Below are 21,516 nucleotides of genomic sequence, written 5' to 3'. Positions count from 1 at the left end.
AGCATTTCAATTCAGTTTGGTACTTTTATCAGAAAATAAGGTATGACTGAAAACCCAAAAAACCATAAGAATCTTTCATAAACATTCTTTCAAGTACTTGCCAGATCTGATCAGCTGTACAATTACCAGAAGAACTAAATTGTATCTGAAGGGTGAAGAAATAGACTTCAAAAAAAAAAAAAGCAAGATAATAGAGCCAAATTACTAACAGTTATCTTTAAATATTTGTTGGACTGATGAAATCTATGCTATGCATTTTAATACGGTATTTTCGTAATTTTCATTCTATTTCAAATTTTTCTGTCCTCAGTCTTAACAGGAAGAACAACCTGTTTTCCCAATGACTAGCTATTAACACTTAGGGAATCATTACTACTCTAAAGAAATAGCTATATTTTTCTAAAGTGTGTTAGCTTCCTGCAAGCAATCTTAGCTAATTAATCCTTGCCTCACTTCCGAGAATGGTTGCATTTACCTGCGTGATTAATGTTTCTGCTGGAAGGATAGTATATTATGAAGGTAGGTTTACAAAGCTCGTAACACAGACAACAGTAACTTTGACAACAAATTGAGCAAGGCATTCCGAGCATATGTAACAGTAAGAGAGATGACACTGATGGTCTTGTGAAAATGAAGCGGGTACTAGCAGTTATTAGGGAAGACTCTGGGGGGGAAGACGTGGTATTTCATTGATTTCTTCTGTGTTTAGATGCCGTTACTCTCAGTTCTGAATGTAAGTGCATGAACAGTTGTGCACACCTTGAAACCATTGAAATGGAAGGCCAGAAGTTGTGTGAGTTTAATATTTCAGTCAGTCTACTGTGGAAGAAGAGTGATCATCCGTTGTAATGAGGAGAAAAAGCGCATTGGAAAATGCTTAAGAAGTCAGCTTAAAATAGCAGCTAATTAGCCCTGCGTGTTGTGGTACATGGTGACATGTTTCTTAACAGAGGGAGATTTCTTGAAACTGGTCCACCCATCCATAGTTAAATAATAATAATAGTATTTCTGCTCTTTAAAAATGTGATATTTCATACATTTTGAAATATCTTTTGTTTTATATAGTTCTCAAAATCTTGTTATTGTGGATGCCAAGGCAACTGGTAATGAGACTTGCGTTTAGTTTCCAGCTTTGCTTCGGATTGTATAAACTTGATGTGTAGTCCTGACCAACTTGATCTGTTTCTATTTCCAATTTGTTATGTGTGTTAGTACTTCCATTTCCAAGCCTTCTTTTTGCTTTGATTGATTACAGCTTACGGTCTTCACCTGAAAACTATATAATGAAGTTTGGATCTCAGCTGAACTAGTACTGGAAACAAAACTGGGCTTAGATCATGGGAATTTAGGCTTCTATAACGGTAGTGAGAATTAAAGCGTAAGCTAGTAATTTTTTTCCATTATTCCTTTGGGAAAAAGCATGATTTGGTGATCATAAAAACCAACCACCTTATGGACTGAATGAATTCTTGAGGAATAAGAGCTCACAAGATCTAAGAACAATGTAAGAATGAATTGTACAGATTTCAGAGCTGCCCATCAGGATAGTACCAGAAGTTAGTTCTACTAATTGAAACTGTGCTGCTTCTAATGAGGGCTTGCCTGTGGAAAATGTAACATGGCATGGCGTTTTATGTAGTTATTCATAGTGGATACTGCATGTAGGAACAGGGGTCTACAGTGGCAGACCTGTGACTGAATATCCATACTTTTTTTTTTTCCTTACAGATAAAATACAATGTAACGGGTTTGAGTGCATGATGCTAAAAGTTGTCTCTTAGCCATTGCATCATTGTGCCACATCTGTCGTTTGGAGTGTGCGAGAGGAATGTACCATTTTACGGTATGTGGAATTTGCTCATACAGCTTGCTTCCTCCTTTTAGGTTGTCCATTGAAAACATTAAGTGCTCCTATAAAATTAAAATGGGATTGTAATAAAGATATTATTTGAAATTTTGCTGAAAGCTGCTCAGAAGGTTTCTAATTTTAAGAAAGTAGTTTAATATTAAAACTGGAACTGACACAGTTACTTCTCCTGGTGTGGGATGATGTACAAGATAAAATTAATGTACAGCAAACTGTGAATAGTTTGTTAGATTAGGCAGTTTCAGAACTGACAGAGTTTAAAAATGTCCATGAAGATTCAAAAGTTCTTAAATGTTTTTTAATCAGTTAAAGATTGTACAATCTGATTTAACCTGTGATGTTTATTCAACTGTGAATGGACAAACAGATAGCAATACACTATGATGACATTGTCATTACTTGCTGAGTAGGCAACATTATTTCCAGTTTGTGGAGAATCAAAGATGAAACTTCTGTATCTCCCATCCTATGGATTGTTTACATTTCATAATGAAGTGTAGCATGGTGATACCAGATCTGGTTATGTGCACAGAGGTCCTACAGTAATGCTGCCATTATTTACATGCTGTTTCATGTGCATCACTAAATCCCTGTTTTTCAATATCTTTAATTAACATATATGGACTGCACTAGATGCAATGCTGTTTTTTTCCTTAAGGTAACATTCTTAGAATTGCTGTAGTATGCCATTTTACTGTCCTGCATTATGTACTGTGGTTCTTCATAGTATAGAATCATAATTTCTAAATAAATGTATCTAGAACTGTAGGTCATGGGGAAATATGACGTTAGGTGGAACAAGAAAACAAACAAATGCGGACTTCCTTGTTTGCTGGATCTTACCAGAACCCGCCTTTCTGAAACTGACTGTTTCTCGAGCGCTACATTTGATATTTAAGCCTGTGAGAACCTATAAGCTTGTTTTCTTTGTTTCATTTGAAAATCTTTAGATATTGTTTATTCTTTAAATATAATTTCTCTGAATATTTTGGAACATCAGAGATATTTCTCAGAAGTGGGGAAAAGTGTATTACTTAATGCATGCACTATGTCTTTAATAATACTGTTATATTTTAACAGAATTTAAAATACTTGTATAAGCTGGCTGTCACATTTACAGGCATCTCTTACCAGGGCGTGCTCCGTTGTTCAATTGAAGTAAAATTTTGCATGATTCAATTCCTATTCTTACACGCACCTGAAGAGGTCCACTCAGCCATAATTTAACCAGGAAAAATATCAGGTGTAATTATTAGTAGATCACTTTTGTTCAATTTTTATCTATAATAGCTCTGTTGGGGTAAGAAAAGTGACTAATCAAAGTAAAAGGCTGCTTAAGAATGAAGCAATATAGAACTCATCAACAACAGAATTCAGTGATAGACCCCGAGGCAATTTCCAAGCTATTATAACTGCCTGTGGTGACTGCCAAGCTGCAGTAGCTAGAAAAATAACTTTCACAGTTTGATGTGAAGTCCTTTGTTTTTCTGGCATCTCTTCTTACAAAAAGGAGATATTGTGTAGCTAATGAAGTGCAGTGAGAAATATATTTACTGTGAAATTTTAACAAAATATGTATATTCTGACAGTCCTGTAGTAATGCTACTATGGCGTTTATTCCTTTATGCTAGTTTTTGATATGTTTGAATTTTAAGAAGTAATAGACTGAGGTGAAGAAAGCTAGTCTGAGAAAAATGTTTATTGCGTATCAGTATTTTATTATGATTGGAAATATTTGCAAATATTAAAAAACAAAAGGAAAAACTTAACTGAAGTGACACTGAGACTAAAATGGTGATGTTTAAGACAGGAATAACGGTTCCATTTATTACAAAGTAGTAAGCAGTTCCAATTTCTTTTATGCTATGAAGCAAACAAATTCACTTTTTCTAAAAAAGGAAAAAAAAAACCTTTTCTTAATAAAACTAAGAGTTATTTAGGATATATAAACATCAAAGCTTAGAATGATTGTTTTTTCAAAAATTTAATAGTACATAAAGACAGTAATCAGAATTGGAATGTATAGTACTAAATGTGATATTCTTACAAAATTAAATAATCTTGGTTTTGCTGTTAATTAATGAAAGACTTGAAATTCCTTTTCAAAATTAGATTAGAAGTGAGTTTGTACAACATTTTGTTGTACAAGAGCTCTTTCCAAAGTTCAGCCTTTTACCTTACTCCTCCATTTTCATTGCTGTAACTTGATGTGGTGGCAGAATGCTGTCTGATTATAAGCAGGACAGAAAGTGGCCCAAATGATTTTATGTCTTAAACTGTGTCATATAAACAATGGCTAAAATAAGAGAACTACATTTAACAGTATAATTTAATGGCATTAACCTGCAAATAATCTAGCTGGGTAATATAGTATTACATCAAGCCTTTTCGTGCAGTGCTTATATGTGGAGGGCTCAAAACAGTTAATAATGCCAGTCAAGGTCACAAAGCTAATGAGGATATCGGTTCTAAATGCAAACCAGTGTGATGCACAACTGAGTAACAGAAACATGTTTGGCATTTACTTGAACTTTTTGCACCTGAAATAAAAGCAGTTTTATGTAAAGCAGGTTCAATATACATGGAAGTTCTACATCAAAAGTTGAAGTGCTGATTTTAATGTAAACTTCATGAATGTTTTTATTCAAAATACTGTGCAAGTGCAGTTGACTGAAGCAGGTATGTTCATAGAATCATAGAATCCTTAGAGGTGGAAGGGACCTCTGAAGGCCATCTAGTCAGCTCCCCTGTAGTGAACAGAGACACCACAGCTAGTCCAGGTTGCCCAGGGCCTGATTCAGTCTCACCTTGAAAGTCTCCAGGGACGGGGCATCAACCACAACACTAGGAAACCTGTTCCAGTGCCAAACCACCATCACTGTAAAAGATTTTTTCCTTATACCCAACCTAAATCTACTCTCTTTGAGCTTGAAACCATTTCCCCTTGTTCTGTCACCGCAGACTCTGCTAAAAAGTCTGTCGTCGTCTTTCCCATAGCTCCCCTTTAGATACTGAGAGGCTGCTATCAGGTCACCTCACAGCCTTCTCTTCTCCAGGCTGAACAGCCCCAGCTCTCTCAGCCTGTCCTTGCAGGAAAGGTGTTCCATCCCTTGGATCGTTTTTGTGGCCCTTCTCTGGATGTGCTACAACAGGTCTGTGTCTCTCCTGTACTGAGGACTCCACATCTGGATGCAAATTATGACATTTATGAAGAACCAGTTTAGACTGCTGCATTTTTTTGAAGTGAAATGTTAAGTTCCAAAGCAAATCTGGTAGCTCAGGTGTTCTTACCACTGTGCTTCCTTGTGATCAAGGTACTTGGACCATCTCTTTGCCACTTGGAGAACATATTTCCTAAAAGGTTCTCTGTATTTTCAGCTACAGTTTATTTTCAGCTATTAGTTTGAGAAGCAGTTTTCTTGAGCATACTTAATCTTTTCTCTCTTTACTAAATACAAATGTGTGTATGAAAGGACTAGTATTTGGTATAGTAATAAAACATATAGTTTACCAGCTCTGACAGACTGGTGGATAAACTTTTGGTACACCCATTGAAAGCTAAATTCTGTGGAAGTATGGATATTGAAGATAAATGCCATGCAAGTGTAGGGAAGAGAGTTGCGTATATAACCTCTTTCACTCTATGTATAATATTTAGTTAAGAACTCTGCAGATGCCAAAAGCTTGAGGAAAGCAGTCCCTAAACTTGTCTTGCTGAAATTGTGATAGGGCATCTATATATCTCCCTTATATGGAGATGTTTACCCTATATAAATAGGACTTACGGTACTCAAAGGGGTAAGGTGTATACAGATTTGAGATTTTACAAGTCTAATAGGATTACAACTGATGTAATCATGCTGTTGAAGGGCTCTTTCATTACTCCTGAAAATCAAACCTCTGAATGTGTGCTGTGCTATTAAACCTTTCTGCTGGACAATGAGATTGCCTGTGGACTTCATAATCCACCTTGATTGTATAGTTATCTCACTGTTTAGAGTCCTTTTAGATTAGAATGGTATTAGTTAATGGATCATTAGGTTACTAGTTTAAGCAAATCCCATCTAATGCATTCTCTGCTCCTTTATGTACTGAGTGCTGGATGTACCTTCATACTCTTTGAGAAGGATGGCTTCCTCAGTGATACTTAGAGCAGTGTCGATTGTGTTAAGAACCTGCTCATGAGTCATTGAACTCTCTTTAAAAGGGTTCTAGAAATTGATTAAAACTCAAAGGTAAAAGCAGGTGCTGTGTTTAAAACTTAACACAGTGAGAGGGGATTTAATGGTATTTGTGAAATTCTTTTGAATATCTGTAGTAGAAACCAGCAGCTTTCTTGTGGGCTGCTCGTTTTCTAAATGTAAAAAGCTACAGGATCTTTTCTGCTTGTATAGCATGATAACTGTTGAAAACATTCTTTTATCACCCTGTCGAGGTTTCATCAGTCACTTGGGTTACCAGCCTATAGTATCCAAAATCAGCTAGATCTGAAGGTAGTGTTACCTATCTAAATTAGAGCAAAAATGAAACAAAGAATTTACACTTGTTTGTTTGAAAGGTTCAGATAGTAATCTAATCTCTTCTGTAATAAACACGAATTTCCTTGAGACTTTGCACAGAAGAATGTATGAGACTACAGCAGTGATCTGCTGTTTTCCATTCTTTTCAGTTCTTGATTAGCTCTCAGAAAAATTCTGGAACACAAAGGAAATACAATATACAATCTTATGTGCCAGAAGAAGCAGTGGGTGCAAATCACAGCCAATAATTTTGTAAAGATACTGATTCATGTCAAGTGATTTGAGCTGAAACTTTTCAATACGTGTGAGCTAACAGCTCTCACGTTTGTGCAGTATAATTTTGCCTGAATGTCCATGAATGCAGAACTCTATATTTTTTCCAATATCTGCTTTTCTTTTTCATATCAACTGAGTTCTGCTCTCAACTTAGAGAAGATTGAGTCTATGGCTTTCTCTTCCTTTTAACATTTAAAATATCTTTTTACATTAAGTACTTTGCACCTCCAGAAGTCTACAAGAAGGTAGTCCCTATGTTTCCTGAGCACAGTGACAGCAATTTTATCTGGGTTTGGTAGAGCAGTAGAAAGTTAGAATGGTGTTCTTGCACGTGGTTTCCAGAAATCCATTTTAGCATTCTATCTTAAAATGCAATCTCTTCTTTAGAGGGGTAGCTACCACTGTTGAGATCCGTTCAGTTTCTCTCAGGTCACTAGTCAGTTATAGTGTGGCAACTTCTGTACCTACTTCTGTAACTTGTCATTTTTGTACCTACTCCTTCAACTCCTTGAAGGCTTTAGCATAGAAAAATACTAATAAAGTATTCAATCTCCTGTTGTGTTTCAGTATGTATAATGCATTACTAATGAGATTATGCAAGATCATCACCCTGTGAAATCTCTTACACTATGCTGTGTTCTTTTGTTAACGATGGAATGTGAAGATTGAAGTATGGCAATGTATACCAGAAAAATAATATATACCAGAAAAAATAATTATACTGCTGTAATTGGTTTTTGTCAGAAGGGGAGAGAAGGCTGAGGAATAGCAACATACCTAATCAAGCACCTGCCTTTCAGGAAAAAAAACAAAAAAAAAACCAAAAAAAACCCCAGCAACCTGAATTCTTTCTGAACTCGTTGAAGTTGTGGCTGAATGTAAGATGGTATCTTTGAATTTGCTTTATTCTTGCATTGCAGAATGCGCTCTCGCTTGCTACTCCTGCTAATGTGGCATATTTCTGAGTCTTTGTTGCTTGCTGTAGGATTTTGAGTGAACAGGCAGTAGGGGCTGACAGGTAGCCCTGTCATCCCATTGTACACAGGTGGAGAGACTTGGCTACATTAAGAAAAAATGGTTTAACCAAAGACTAAGTGTAGCCCTTCATATAAAACAAAAATGGATGGCTTGCTGTGCTGGATGTGCTTGCTATTTAAGAGACGTGGTTCCACAGTTTTCAGCTTCTAAATCAGCCTTTAAAAAATGAATCTGTGGATCTGAAGTTTTTGAATGAAATAAGAAAGCATACACTGTAAGTTTTTATAGCTCAAACAAAGGGTAATTCAAGTCACTTCAAATAAATGTATGTCAACTTACTTTAAAACAAAACCAAAAATAATAGCCCATAACAACTGCAGTTTGCAGAAAAGGAAAAACATGACTTATTATGACTGGAATAAAGAACGCTTTAAACTCCTGCAAAAAGTACTCAGCGTGAAGTGGGAGGCTTGTGTCCAATTCATCTATATTATTAGGAAAATGGTTCATTAGCCTGCCAGTGGGAGTTGCATCTAAGAAACTCGTTGGACTCTAAGATCTGTGGATAAAGGAAAGAGTGGAATCAGATGGAAGTCTTTGCCTTTTATTGTAGTTAGAGTTTATACAGTAATGCAGACAATAGCTTTAATCTTGGCCAAGATTAAAATTATAGGAACAGCAAACAATTTTATTATAGCTTTCACAACATCAGCAGTAGTAAAGGAGCTTTTGAAAGTTAAGTAATGATCTTAAAAGTAAAATAAACGTCTTTAAGACTTTGTTGTTTTCCTTAAGTAGAACAAAATAAATGTATGAGGGTCTGAATATCAAGAATTTGACTACTTTGTAGCAAAATTGTACTACCTCTACTCAATTGTGACTTGTGCACAAATAAAAGCAACTGAAGTTACAGCAGATTAAAGCTGCTGCTACAGATTCAGGTTGCGCAGAATGGTAGTGTCTATTTACAGAGATCTTTTTGCTCCAGAAAGTTTAGATTCTTTATGAAGGTTAACTGATTAAAATCTTTTTTAGATGTATTACTTTCTATCTGATCTTTTATTATTTTATAAAAAGACTTAGGTTCATATAATCTGCTTCAGGTATCTGTAATGTAAATGTCTGTATCTAAGCCTGTTAAATGAGCTCTCTTCACAATCAGTGAAGTATACGCTTCTAGAAAACTCTTCCTGTGATATATTTCAGGCTTTTTATCTCAGGATGGGATGAATCTCACTTAAGAGGTTTGTTTTTCTCCAGCAACTGTTAGAGAGGTCCAGTTAAATAAGTTTTAAATATTCTCTACTAAACATAAATAAAAATTAGTTGCTTTAATTTATAAAATAGTTATGTAATATAGAAAGATCCCTTAACGCTGTCTTGATAAAAATAAAGCCTTTAATGATGCTTAATATGATCATGGTCTCCATGCTGATTCTATGGACTAATCAATAAAGGTATGTTGTAGAGTTATTTGAGATCTTTCCCACATATATATTTATTTGATTATCCAAATGCTGCTTTTGTTTTCTTAATTTTTTTTAAAGCCATGATCTAGATCTTTTATCTTCACTTATATAATCATAAATAGGAAAGGAAGTTGACATGGCCACTGAAATGGAAGGAAGTTACTCTACAATGCTTTCTTTTAAAATAACATAAATTTAGGGTCTGAGGAAAAATTTGTATAAAGCAGCTTTAGGCAGTGTCATGCATAGTAGATCTTCCTTCCACTTGTAGGAAAAAGCCTTGGAGGGCTGCATCTATACGCTTTATATGGTGCTTTTTATTCTATAGATGCTACATTTTTTTTACTGTATTGAACTACAAATTTCTTGTAATAATTTTGTTGATTTGGGGTAAGCGTTACATAAATGTTTACCATATTTAGTTTGACAATGTAAAAAACACATTTTGACCCAAGTTTTACTGTCTTCTTCTTTCAGTACTTCACTTTCCATTTAACAAAACTAAGCATATTTTAGCACAATAACCAGAGAAAAGAACTTGTGTTATTTCATAGGAGCATTTGTACTTACTGATTGGTAGAATACTTGCCATAAAGCAGGCCTTAGCATTTAGCAAATACTCCTTCCGGTTATATAATAGCTACTGAATGACTGAAAAATAGTGATTAAATCATATGCACTTACTAAGAATGATGGATAGATTTAAGTCTGCATACAAAACTCTATCAGTATTTGATTTTTTCCTTCCTCATCCTTGACAAAACAAAGTATCAATATAAAGAAATGCACAGCCCAAGGTTTTTTTTGTTAAAGTAGTTAAACTCAATTTTCCCCTTTGTATTTCTGAATTGAGGTGGAAGGGTAGAATTTTTCAAAGCATGATTGATTCTGCTTTTATAATGGAATTGTAAGCTGTCTCACTTGAGTAGTTTTACTTTCATAGAATCACCAAGGTTGGAAAAGACCTCCAAGATCATCTAGTCCCCCTACCACCAATATTTCCCCACTAAACCACGTCCCTTGGTACAACATCTAAAGTGTTTCTTGAATACCTCTAGGGATTGTGACTCTCCTCTGGGCTGCCCAGGGAGGTGGTTGAAATGTTTCCTAATATACAACTAGAACCTCCCCTGGTGCAACTTGAGGCCGTTCCCTCTAGTCCTACTATATTCCATTGTGGACAGCCCTTAATCTCCAACCTTTCTGTGGTGATAATATCTCCACTGATTCTTTAATAAAAATCTTGCAAAAGATGCAACTGTGCAGACTTACTAGTACTGTTTGAATGATCCTTGATGTTAAAATCTGCTCTGTGGCAGACCTCTTAGAGTCATCCCAGAAATACATATTTGGTGCTTTCATGACTTCGTATAGATAGGCTTGTAGGTTTTTTGCTACTGAAGAACGACATATGGAGTAGATCAACATAGATATATTCATAGGGGAAAGTGTTTAACCTTAAAAGACTGCATCCATGAAGGGTACTGTTGTTATTTGTAGCCCTGCACTGGAAGTAAGCACTGGTGTTTAAGTGCAACCAGAAATGTTAAGGTGGTCAGCTGAAATAGAAAGGAAAAGATTAGTTAATTCAAATTACCTCCATCAGTGTTAAACTAGCCAAGTTACACCTGTGTTATTTTTTATTCTATGTTCTGCTTGTTTCTAAGTATTAAATTGTGCAAGATCAATAGAGGATCTGGGAGAATATTCTTTCAGGATCCTCCTATGTTGTGTATGCTGCCTTTTTTGTATTCTCTAACCTTACTATCACATTAGTTGAGCTTTGATGTGTTTGCATTTACTCTAGGATATGTTCCTGTTTTTGATTAGTGTAGGACTTTTTAATTAGTATAGAACAGTCTTCTCTAGCTTATCTTTTTAGTCAGCATATGTTGATTTGTGTACCACCTGCTGGCAGTTTCCTTTTATGAGACTGAAAAGAAAAGGCTTGGAAAAATAGAATGCTTTGTGCTATGTAAATATGGAAGGAGAAGAATAATGAGGAAGCAAAAAGAGGAATTTTTCTCTTCCAGGGCCATAAGAAGGTAAGCATGAGAAATTCCATCTGTAATTCTGAACCAAGTCATCTGTAATTCAAAAAAAACAATTGTGATTTAGTGGGATGGAGGAGCTTAAAGCACAGGAAGTAGCTCATTGTTACAGATATGTCCACTGAGGCTGTAGGAATTCAAGAGTCCAGGACTGTGGAGGGGGAATAGGGAAAATCAGGTTGAGTCGGTATACAAATTAAAGTAGCCCTCAGCGAGGACGAATGTAAGCCTCTGCCTAAACTGGTTTCTAATGATCAATTTTCAGATTCCACTTAGTAAATGTAACTAGGAAATATTTGCACTCTTTTATAGTCTTTATTCTACCTTGTTGATAAACAATGGTATTAGTTTAGGGGGACGGGGAAAGTTTCTTGGTATTTAATTATTTATTTTTCAAAACACATGGCAACTTCTTTTTGTTTCCAGAAAAGCACTTTGTCGTACTCGTATATTTCCAGTCCTTAAGGCATGAAGTAAACTTCAAAATCAAAAGAAATACATATGTATAGTGAGATTAAAAATTACTTTTTAGTGTCAGCATTACCTTACTGATCTTCTTAGCAAATTGCCCACAAAAACCTTTCTTCCCTGTTTTATACTTATCTATTATTTCCCTTTTTATAAAAAAAAATTCCAATGCCTCATCTAAAATTTCTCTATATTGCTTGTTTTCAGTACTAAGTGGTGTCCCTCTGTTACTTCTTTGTATGTATAGTTTGAGGAATTAGTAGTATTTTGCAAAAAAAGCAAACAAAAGCCACCTGTACTCATTTTATAACACAGTATTCATAACTGAGAGAAAATAAACTCATTTTATTTGGTTTACCATGCATAGTTGACTTATCACGAACGGTGTTTTTTTCTTTACGAGTCTCTTATGCAACATTCAAGAAGTTTCCAACGTGCATCAACTGCTAGTATGGAACGATCCAAAAAAATGTCTCTGTTAGTAAAAGCAGTATTCACAAAGCTGATCCCTTGTCTCTGATCACCAGAAAGGTCGAGACCTCTTTCACGTATCTAATAGATTATGTAGATATCTCTACCTAAACTAGAGGATAGACAGCTGTTCTGGAAGATAGTTCTGTATTTACAATTAGAGTTGATCCATGGTTTACATTCTGCACTCTTAGATGAGGGTTTACTCACCTAACGTAATTTAGCTTTCCATGAAGGAAATACGTCAAATCGCACACGAATCTTGTGAAACTTGGTTCTGTGACTTGATCTTTTTTATTCTGGTGTTTCTGTTGTTGGCTTCTGCATGTTCTGAAGTGTGTTGTCACCTGCTTATTGATCTCTGATTACTTTGGTAATCACCGTGGTGATGCAAATGTATTACCTCAGAGATTGGTGAAACTGGATTGACGTGTATTTGAGTCTTAAGGAAATCTGTCGCAAGTTTAGGCCTCCATTTCATGTCCTTCTAGTTACTTTAACTTATCCTATCCTTAAAGTCCAAGAGTGAGTGAAATAAAAAATGTAATGGGACATGTCTCTTCAGAGCAGTGAATTGTGGGGGGAAAAAAAGGAATGTGGCTGTTGTTAATTATATTTATTTTAATTAATATATGAGCTTCAAAGTGAAGTTGAGAGATGAACAATTATAAAACTTCTGTTTAGTTGTGTCCTACTGACACCTACTTCTCTAAGAAAGAAAGACCTTACACAAAACAAGGTAGGTGAGTGGATAACTGATCTATTATAAGCTGACCTAGAGGTGGCCTCACTTCAGATGTTTGAAAGTGGGTCATTTTCTTTCCACCAGATTTTTGAAAGAGAAGGATGAAATCCTAAGGGGAAAAAAATGCCTGTGTAACAAGGTGCTATCTCGATACATGATTGCATCAGTTTTGTGACTGATCACATTAGCATTTGCTCTGATTATTAGAACTGCCATATAATTTGAAATGCATACCTGTCTGGTAGTTGAATTAACTTAATCAGTTGTAGTATAATTTTATACTGTAAAATTTTTCATCTGCATTTTGGATCTCTAAATGCAGATCAAGGATTAGTCACTTAAAGAAAGTATGTGACTACAAGACACTCAAGAACGTTTGCCCTTACGCATAATCAGAATTGTACAGTGTCAGGAGAAAAACAGTTAATTCACCTTCTGGGAATAACTGACTTAAGCATTCAGTAAGAAATGCTTAGCATAAAATAGTGTAGCTATACATTCACTTCACTTTACTTCAGTTGGGATGCTGGCCCTTGTTGGTCTCTAAATGGCTGACAGGAACCACACAAAAAACCCATGGGTACAGAAATAGCAAAAGAGAATACCATCATTCTCCTGGGTCTACTGTAGAGTGCTGCCTGCTACAAAAACTGAGTGAACCTCTGCATATTTCATGATTTAATTTTACCATCTTAGCTAATATATCTGAGAGTATGTGATGTAACTTTACTCACAAGAATATAAGAAAAATATTAAAAGCTAGTAAAAATTGCAGCTCTTCATATGTAGTATTAACTCCAAAAGACATCTTTACTTCATGGCTTATTTGAGCTTCTTAGAGGCAAACTCACCAATGTTAAGAAAACGTGTCACAAAATTTACATGCACTTAGAATACACATACGCACACACAAAGTTTAAATTTTGTAAGTAGTTCACTGAAAACTTTTAAGTTTAAATAATCATAGAATCAGCTAGGTTGGAAGAGACCTACAAGATCATCCAGTCCAACCATCCACAATACAACTATAGCAATCATTTTGAAGTCTAGTTAACTGTGTGGACTTCTTTGATAAACACTTCTTAATTTACTTTTTAAAATTTATTCTTTGGAAATACATGAAATATCTCAAACTTTCTTTTAGCTTGTTAGAAGCTAGTCAATATTATGGTGATTATTACAAAACAAACAAAAAAACCCGCTTATCTAACCTTAGCTTCTGCTGCTGCTTTCAGTGAGGAAAGTAGGGTAGCAGTTGAAATTAGCAGTAGATTAAGCGTGGCAATCGTGTTAAATAAAAACCCTAGAAAAATAAAAGGAGAAAAGAATTCGATGTTTAAAAAGTAATTGTTTTAAAATATAGTAGAGGAGAAGTGCATATTACTAGTGCATGTCTTCTTAAAGGAATACGACCTCTGTGGATAAATCCAGTGTAACCATTTAATTTTTCAAGGCCCTTATGAATATCTGAATAGCAGTAGTTTCTTTGCTGAGACTTCTGGTACATTACTTCATGATCGTTAGGATTCCCTGAGGCAAATTCTTTCTGCATGTAATGTGGCTGAATTTAGTTAGATGAAGAAAGCACTCGTTCTTTTAACCATAAGCCTTCTTGCCAGCCAATTCTCTACTATTTTATTATATTACTAGTTAAGCTATCTCTTTTATTTTTTAATCTCATTTGCTACCTGTTTAATGTTTTATCAAAAGTTCCATTGAAATGTAAGTAAATCATGTGGAATTCCCTGTTTTGCTCAGTATTCCCTGCCATTCCGTTAAGTAAACCTGCTGAGTTGCTTTGTAGTGAGCCAGTATCAGCAAGCATCTAGCTCTTTGCAGCTTCAAAGTGAGACTGCACTTCATCCCTGATAAATGAATTAGGTGTTTTTCCAGGCCAGGAATCAGATTTACGGGTTCATAGTTGATAGCCTCAAATTTGCTCTGGTCGGAGCTGAACCTTGTAAATTAGTAGTGTAACATGAATGATTCCAAACATCCATTTAGATATTTTTAAAAAATATTAAGGAATAAAAATATATATTTATCTTCATTTAGAAACTCCTGCAATTAGTAATCACCTTCATTTATCAGTTTCATATTTATCTTTAAGAATTTAATAGTAATCACGCTTGTTTAGGGGCCCCATGCAAGCTGCTCAGGGGAGTGATTAAGCTGTGATTATTTGGGAACTATCATTCAGTATAAATAGTGAAAAAGAGGGGAAAAAAACCCAAAATTTAAAGGGATTTAGTAAAAGCAAAAGCAAAACCTCCCTAAGAGAGTAGGAAGAAAAATAACAACTGTCTCTTTGGAGGAGGAAAATAAAAATTAAAAACTAACACTCCTCATGCAACTAATGCAGTTAGTTTCAGGGCAGTAGCCAGTACTACATACAATAGTTGTCAGAGCAACATTTACACTTTGTAAATATCCTGTGATTTCAACAGGTCCTATTCTATATTTTGTATTCTTGTGAAATATGAAGACTTAAAGATATTATAAACATTTTTTAAAAGCATTACGCAACAAAAGTTGAGTGCTGATTATTCTACCTGGCAAAAGGTCCTTGACTGATTTTTGCTTCATGAAGTTGTGATTACTAGCATGCTTTTGCATGCATGAATTGAACTCCTACTTTGTGTACTGTAAACTGCATATTTTGTATAGCAAACAACAGAAAATAAGTAACCAATTTGCATCTTATATTTTATATGGAAGAAGACACTGATAAAATATTTTGAGCAAAAAGGTGCACTGCTAAACAAACTTTCTGAAAACTTATCTTCGCTATTTTTATGATGCTTGAAATTAATTTATTTTACGATGTTAGAACTGCATTTTATATGAAATTCTATGGAATTTCTATCTCAAAGTCATTGGAAGTACAGTGGTTTTCTTCCTATAATGCTTTAGTTTGCCCTAATGATCGGGATACAAATTTAGCAGACTAATAATTTTGCTTGTTCCATCACATTTTGACAACCACTGTTTCTTTTGCTAGTTATCTTAGTCTGATGTGGGTGTGCTTTCTCAATCTGCAAATTCCCCTTTATTTTGTTGTTCAGTATCCTTTCATTTTTATTCCATTCTGAATGTTTCTCTACTATTTTTTTGTCATTTTTAACATAGCACATGCGTATGACTATTCTGTTCTGTGTATGTACCAATTCTGCTTTACCAATTAGTAGACTAAAAATTAGAACTATCTTTTACTTCATATTCCCCTAAATGTAGTAACTCTTTATTTATCCAATCACTCTGTATTTGTTTTCCATCCCGTTTGAAGGTAAGTATTCATACTCACAAATGAATATAAATTAATACAGTCTGATCTCATGACCAAATTTTTTGAGGCATCATATTTTCTCTTTAAGATCAGTACATTCACGACTTGCTGCCTTTCTAAAATTTATGAAAAGTAAGTTCCAAAAAGATTGAGTTGCTCCTCACCTATCAACTTTTAAGGACAGGTGATTTGGGGGAAATAGCATCTAAAGCTATTTGGAGAGTAAGGAAATAATTTATGAGAAAAGATTAAGTGAGTTAATTATGCATGGCTTAGTTAAAGAACACCTATGTGGTTCAAAAAGATTGGCAGATATTTAATAGATATAAACAGCAAAGAGAGGGTAAGTGGAATTATTCAAGGACTGCTGATCATCTGACTGTAATAGGGAAACAAAGCTTTTTTTTTTTTTTAAATCTTCCAAAAGAACTCTAGTGTTTCAAAAAAAGCTACAGTAATGTATACTCTTTCTGAGAGAATCCTGATGTTGGACAACCAAAGTTTTGAAGTATGCTACTTCAAAATTACAATTTCTTTTATACACTTGATTGCTGTTGCTGAAGATATTTCCCAAGAGTGCTTTATCATCCATTTAATCTATGGTAAAATCTTACTATTTGAACACATTTAGGTTGCTGAAATTGCTGCTTATAAAAAATAGCAAAGTTTAGCTATCTTAATCTGTAATGAATTTGTTAAAATAATTTAAAAACATTTCCCCAGTACTAAAATATTTGACTAAGAATGAACGACCGTGGAGATAATTTTGTGTTGTAACGTAGAAATGATATAAACTGTGCAATGCTTTAAGCTTTCTCTTCTGATGTTTGTATTTTCAAGCATATACACTTCTGTATTCCTTACTGAATATCCATTTATTCCTGTGATTTCTGTTACATTTCTTTACTTAAAGCAGTATTTGGTCAGTCATTAAGAATGTTAGTTGAGATTGCTCTTCTACCCCTGTTGCTGTCTTCTAACAAGTCAATATGAAAAAAAGCAAAAACTAATGACCCTCCATGTTAACTGCTTGATTAGATATGAAACGGGTTTGCCTTCGAATATAGGAAAAAGTAGAGCTTCTAGAATATGAACAGTTCTTTCCACATGAAAATCTTTATTTCTAGGATTTTATCATGTAGGATTTTATTACAATGAAATTGGAAATCTTCATCACAGAAATCATAGATAATGTATTCTGTTTTCAGAAATTTCAGCAATAACAGAACTACTATGCCTTCCCTGAGAGCAAAGCTTAACTGATTTCTTAGGTTCGGTAATTAAAGGTGATTTCAAGGTGTTGCTTTGAAGATCCTCAGAGGTAGTCCACAGGTCCACATAAAATTATTGCATTATATAAGCAATGCTTACTCTTGCATTGCCATAAAGACTCCTGTCTTGATGTTATGCTCAGGTAGTGCAGAGACGAAGCAATTAGAACTTTCATGTTACCTGTGGAGGTTAAAAAATAAAAATAAAAAAAATAAGGTCCCGTTAATGTGTGAGATGCTTATATAGGAAATGCTCGAGTAATAAAATTGATTGCCTTACTCTGTCAGTTCATGTGAAGACATCTTCAGAAGTAATACACTGAGCACATTTACACAGAGCAACAGCTAATGAAAAGAATTCCTTATGCATAATGACTCCTCCAGGAGATGATTAAAATGAAACATTAATTGAGAATTTGTTTCATGAGGACAGTCAGTCTTAATTTTTGAGCTAAATGTAGATCACAGTGGAATAGGATGAAAACATTGTATTTTTTTCCATCTCTGGAGTGAAGTAACAGTGATAATATTAAGTTGACATGGATGTCAATTTCCAGCACTTGAAACCAAAGTTTCTTTGGGAAGTTAACACCAAATGTAAAACCCATTTCCTTTCAAAAAGCTTTGCAATATTTTGGCCTTGATGCTATAAAATTCTGAGCATGTGACCCTACTCCATAAACATGAATTTTAGGTTATAAATGTATTTTACTGTCATTTTCAATGTTCATGCCAATCAGGAAAAGGACATTTGGATTGGATTCAACTTATACAAAAGCAATTTAAAGCTTCTGCTAGTTTTTGATTAGGGCCACATGCTATTTGGCTGAAGGCACATGCAGATTGCTGAATTTTGAGAATAATTCTTCACAGCCTTTTTCATTTTATGGGTAGAGACTAGAGATTGTTCCACAACGCTGGAAAAGAAGATGAGGCAAGCCTTTTATTTTTGCTTTTATATTTATTTCTGTTTTTCTGTATATGCAGAATTCCTGCTTGTCCTTTTATGCTCTTCTCATCCCACCATTTTTGTTTTATGACTTTGTCGATCAAGTACTAAGCAAAACAATGTTAACAGCACAAACTTCATTGCTGCTAATCTATATCAGTTCTTCAAGCTTGCATATATCTCCAATCATGAGTAACTCTAGAAGGTCCCAAAAATAGGAATCTTGCAGGAATAATTGGCTAGAACTGAAGTAGTAGTGCCATTTTGATTTTTATCTATGCTGTTATAATATCATAATGGTGGTAAGCTATCCAGTGATGCTGCATATATATCCTTCCTTCATTAAGGGTACAAGCCAAGAGTATGTAACAGATGAGAACAATCCTGTATCATCCACTGGATTAAGAGCCAACCTAAGGGAAAACAGGATACGATATGGCGTATTTGCCATATTTGTTTTATAGTTGTCAGATTGATTTTACGAATTTTAACTACAGGAGAATTGTGTTCTGAAGTGTGTAAAGATCTTTTGACACTTAAGGACTATCATGCATTTTTTTAGGAGTGTGATAGACAACCTGAATACCCCACATAGTAAGTAATGGTAAGGGCATGTTCATGGGCTAAGAACTAAGACCTTCTTTCCATTGTGTGCATGCTGTCCGCTCTGCTTCTGTGAGCTGAAGAAGCTTCTGCTTCTTGAAGTCAACTGGCATTTGCTACAAATAACCAGTATCCTCCTCATTCTGCCAAAGGGCATGCAGAGAGCATCAGTGTGTATGTTCATGTTACCTTGCAACAGTGCTGAGATGTCATATCCTGAGAGTTTAACTTAGCTCAGGTTGTGGTTAAAAATTATGTTGACAATGTATTGACCCCGTTAAAAGAAAAGTAAGAAAGACAATACTTTATAATGATATAGCTAAGAAATTTCAGTTTTTCAGTGTGTTTCTTTTTATCTTTCAGTTACAAACAGGTTTGACTTTATTTTGGATAGGAATCAGTTTTAAAATTCTGTTCATGTTTCTGAAGAATTTTTAATTGTCCGTCTGCCTCTTGTGGTATTGGATTAGTTAGTATGCCAGTACTACATTTCCAGAGTTCCTTATCAGATTTTCCTTGGAGCAAGAAATTTAGTAAGCGCATAATAAATTTCCAGTTGTGATGAAATGTTATTAACATGGATTTACTGAAAAGTGTTCCAACTGCATAAGTTCATGTGCATATATTTATAGGTGTGTATCTTAACTGTTGAGACTTAGGAATCCCACTGATGTGAGCGTGTACAGGACCAATGAATCAGACTAGTTTCAACCTTCCAGTCAATATTTTTACTGCATTGATATTCGTTAGCAGTACACATTGGCAATGGTTAGTTCTTAATCACAGTCAATGTACATTCCAAATATTAATTCTGTTACTCCTTAGTAATCTTGTAAACTAGCTGAATGTAAAAAGAAAAATGAACAAAAACGAACAACCATGGACCTGTTCATGGTTAGCACAGATTGCGGAGTTGAAGATGATCAGAATTATGAACTCTTCAGCAAGAAGAGCTGGAAGTGAAGGGGTTGTTACTTTCCCCACCACTCCTCTGAGCCCTTAGCATTTCATGTTTCTCACCCCAATCTCAAAAGGATGATCTCATGCACTTCTGTCATGTGGTTGTTTTATTTCTTTTTTTAGGGAGGGGGTGGGGGGGAGGAGTAGGACTTGTGTTCTTTTGGCCAGGCATCTTTCTAGCTTATTATTCTCTTATTCCTCTATTCTTGTCAGATGCTGCTTTTTCTGCAGGATAATTTTGGTTTCACAGGCCACCTTTTCTGCCCAGTTTACTTGCCTTCATGTAGATTTTGCTGCTCGAAGATATTTTCTCTGCCCCATTTATGCAACTGTGTCACAAATCGGTTTGACTGTTTGTGGTATGTATATGGATAAATATCAGTAAATATGCTTAGCTGTGTTACAAAGTGCTTTGTTATGTTTTGGGTTTTTTTAAAGCTGTTGTATTGTTCCTAAATGCTTTCTACATTGTCAGTGGTTAGGCTGTTTTAGTGCCCTTATATCTAAGTGTAAAACACACAAACAGTAACTGAGGAGTGCATCAGGCTTCTGCCTAGGCTACAAAAGATTCTCTGTTTTCATCTCTCCATGACAGCTGAAGTGGGTATGCGTGCATATATATGTATGCACATGGAAAATTAATATTTTAAAATACCTACATACACACACGTATTTACAAATATTCCAGAAATAATGTAGTTTCCTACTTGTTTTCTAGTGTTTCTCTGTCACTATGATTTCCTTGTATCAAGTTCTATATCTTTTCCTTCTCTTGGAGTTTTTATCACCAGCATATTTGATCAAGGCACAGCTCTTTCCAATCTCCATAAATATTAATTATGTTAATTAAATATTAAATGAATATAAATCATAATTAAAATTAAATGATTAAATATTTAGAGATCTATTGTTGGTGACTGTGAGACCAGATACCAGAAATTCTCTCCTAGTTAATGGTGCACCATTTATAATTGTTATGCTGATGAATGAGGAGCCAATTACTTGCTTCAGACAAGTGTATTCATGTTTAAGTTGCATCGTTCTTCTTAAAATAGATTTTTTTAGACCATACCAAAGCAACTGATAAAAATATAGCAAAGATTTTGAGTTTAAGGAAAATGATTATAGTACAAGAACAGAGTAGAATACTGATTAAAGGTCAGTAGTGCTAGTGTTGTAACTTAGTCTTGGCTGTATTTTCATGCATAATCATTGAAAGGGGAAAAAATACAACTCTACAATTCTTTCCTAGTTGTGATTTCTACTCTTGGAATTTTCACAGTGGAAAAGCTAGTTTGTGTTTGTGGGTTGGCATTGTCTCTAACTTATAGATATCCCATTTTTTGCATATCTGAGCATACAGCTCTTACTCAAACCTGTATTAAGTGTTGGAGAAAGGAACTACTTGGTCTTTCTCTGGTTTCTGCTGAAATATTCCTGAACGTGCATCGTGTGGCCTTGTGTGTTCAGCTAAACTGCAAGCATCTTGACAGGCTTTTTTGTCTTACCAAGTCGTCTTTAATACTAAATTTCTAGCACATCTTAACATAACTTTCAAGTGCGATTCTGCAAGGTGGAAGTGTGAAAACTGCATTCCTTGCT

The 21,516-nt window shown here is 34.9% G+C and overlaps 1 protein-coding gene across 1 annotated transcript in view; it reads left to right on the top strand.

The window, feature by feature from the left end:
• Positions 1,725-21,516, top strand: part of LONP2 (lon peptidase 2, peroxisomal) — a 71,318-nt gene continuing 51,526 nt past the window's right edge. Inside the window, exon 1 of the mRNA XM_021408304.1 lies at positions 1,725-1,843. The gene's annotated coding sequence lies outside the window, so the exon portion shown is untranslated. The remainder of the gene's footprint in view (positions 1,844-21,516) is intronic.

The sequence above is a fragment of the Numida meleagris genome, chromosome 10, assembly GCF_002078875.1.
Source record: "Numida meleagris isolate 19003 breed g44 Domestic line chromosome 10, NumMel1.0, whole genome shotgun sequence".
Lineage (NCBI taxonomy): Eukaryota > Metazoa > Chordata > Aves > Galliformes > Numididae > Numida > Numida meleagris.
Note: the sequence above shows the minus strand (reverse complement) of the source record. Positions and strands in the feature narration are given on the sequence as shown.